At 52.1% G+C, this 2,811-nt stretch overlaps 1 pseudogene; it reads right to left on the reverse strand.

The window, feature by feature from the left end:
• Nucleotides 1–475: 475 nt before the first annotated feature.
• Nucleotides 476–1,113, reverse strand: LOC122890933 (annotated as a pseudogene).
• Between the last annotated feature and the right edge of the window lie 1,698 nt (nucleotides 1,114–2,811).

The following is a 2,811-nucleotide window of genomic DNA, read 5'->3' on the forward strand; positions in this document are numbered from 1 at the left end:
GCCTTTTCCCTTGATTGTTCTTTTTAAGGATGGTTGCTCAGCATTGACACAGAAATCATCCAACATAAAACTGGAGCCATTCACAGCTGCAAATGACCCAGAAGTTATCAAAATGTAGTGACCACCAAGAGAGAACCTTTTGTCCTCTGGCAGGCCTCCTGTGTGCGGGTCAGCTGGGGGCCCTGGACATGCCCATGTGGGCAGGGCTGGGCTCCATGGTCTCTCTCGAAGGGACAGAAGTAGGCCTGCTCTGACAGCTCTTCTCAGGAGAGCACCCCCTGATGGAGATGGGGACAGCTCCTCATGAGTCCCAGATGTCCTAGTGATTCTTGGGCATGGCCTGAATCTCAGCTTCTTCATGAAGGTAGGGGAGGGCAGCCCAGCCACCATGGGTCCCACAGGTCTTCCTGGGACAACTCTTCAGGAGTCCCAGATGTCCTGGTGATTCTTGGGCACAGCTCAAATCTCAGCTTCTTCATGAAAGGTAGGGAGGGCAGCCCAGCCACTGCAGGTCCCACAGGTCCTCCGGGGATAGCACCTTGGCGGGCTTGTGGTCCAGCAGGTACCTGTTCAAGTGGCTCTCGTCATGCCACACAACCTCCATCCCACTAGTCAGGTCGACCTCCATCATCTGGTGACAGGCCAAAGTCAGTCAGTGAACCTTTACCACCAATCCCCCAAAAAAGGCTCCCATGTAGTAAACATCATCCTGGTCCCTGAGGATGTGGGCTTGGAACTGTGACCAGTGCTGGTAGCTGAAGTCTTCATGAAACACCCAGTGGAAACTGCAGTGCAGGGCGCCAAAGAGGGGAGAAAGGATCTCCATGCCCACATGGTCACAAAACTTTACGTCCACATCCCCACACACCAGGTCATCCACCTCATGGAGGAAGTGCTACTCACAGAAGAGGCTGACCATGGCCATGCATTTCATGGACACATCTTGCCAGTATGGGGCATCAGTGACCTTGAGGACCACCACCCTCCAGACTTCCTAGGGGGGCACATGGGCCCAGCAGCCTGCTGGTCAGTGATGACCTAGTAGGTGACCCTCTGTCCCACCATGATGGGCTTCTCTGCCCTCTGCAGGAACAGTTCCAGGAAGACCACCTGTCGACGGGGACAAGGGACAAGGTGGGAGGAGGATCACTGTCAGAGGCTGGTGGCAGAACCCCAGAGCTGGGGGCCATGGAAGTGTGTACCTTCTTCAAGGGGGTAGGCACTGGGCTGCTTTAAGCTATAGCCGCTCTCTCAGCCTGTCTCAAGCAAGTCTCCTTGTGGGGCCTCCCTATCTTATGCTCTCAGAGATGGGGCCTATCAGCACCCCATCATACAAAGGGGAGCCTGAGGCTTCAGAAGGGGAAAACCAACCCCACAGTCAGCATGCTAGAGCCAGGAACACTCACCCTGTGCCGAGCTCCCAGGCAAACCCTGTCACTGGCCCCCACAGAGCTGTCTCTACTCCCACAAAGTCCTCCCTTGAAGGCTACTGGGCCTCTTGCTGACAAGGTCCATCAGTCAACCATTGCTATTCCTAGAAGCAGTCACCCCCAAACTCTCCCAGATCAGGAATCAGGTCCAGCCCATGGGCAGGGAAGGGGAAAGAGAACTGCTAGAAGAAGAGGGGGCTTGCTTAGGTCCCAGCCGAGAATCCAAGAGTGTAAGCTTCCAGGTCCAGGTCTACATCTCCCTGGCCCCAAGAAGTTGGAAGTCTTGTCTCTCTGAGGGGACTACCTGTGAGGACAGCAGCTTCCCCAATGTCAGCAAGGGTGGTAAGCCCCTCCGAGACTGATTTTTTAAGGCTTTATATATTTGACACAGACAGAGACATCTAGAGAGGGAAAACAAGTAGGGGGAGCGGGAAAGGGTGATGCATGCTCCCCGCTGAGCAGGGGTTTGATCCCAGGACCATGGGATCATGACCTGAGCTGAAGGCAGATGCTTAATGAGTGAGCTACCCAGGCACCCTGAGACTGATTTTTTCACACAGGCACTAAGGCTATGTCCCTGTGCCTGCCCCATACCTGGCAGCTTAGTAAATCACTCACATGGGGAAAGTGGGCACTACATTTAAATAGAAAACAAGGCCACACACACCCAGCAGATATGAGTCAGGTCACTGGGGCTGGGGTGGAGGGCAAGTCCAGGTCCAGCCAACAGGGGAACAAGCCAGACATGAAGCAGTGGGAGAGAAGACTGCTCCTAGCAGAGGGCAGGAGAATATAAAGGCATGGAGTCAGGCCCAAGGCACATGGGGATGACCACACATCTAGGAGGCCCACAGGGGTGGGGAGGATATGGCAAGAGAGGTAAGGCTGGAAACGACAGGCAGCTGGGGAGCAGGTCACAGAGAGGATCAAAGGTTATGTTCTGAAAAGATCACTCTGTCGGTTACCAGAGAAATATGGGCTCTGTACAGCAGAGGACAGGGAGACCCTAACCCTAAGCCAAAACCCTAAGCCTAATCAAATGTCATGCTCAATAAGACTGACAGCTCTACTCTGAAATCACAAACAAGTCCAACAAGCTGACTTTCGCTCCTTGCTCAGTATTGTACTGAAAGTTCTACCCAGAACAATAAGGCAAAAAATAAGGAATCCATATGTGAAAGGAAACAGTAGAACTAGGTCTATTCAGAGACCAGAGATGGCATCATCTTATATAGAGCACTTCCTAAAGAATCAACAAAAAATTATTACAGCCAGCTCCACAAAGTTATAGGACAAAATATCACTACACAAAAATCTCTCTTATTTGTATACACTAGCAGTGAATCATCCAAAAAGGAATTTAAGAAAATAGTTCCATTTT

This window comes from Neovison vison, chromosome 12 (assembly GCF_020171115.1).
Source record: "Neovison vison isolate M4711 chromosome 12, ASM_NN_V1, whole genome shotgun sequence".
Classification (NCBI taxonomy): Eukaryota; Metazoa; Chordata; class Mammalia; order Carnivora; family Mustelidae; genus Neogale; species Neogale vison.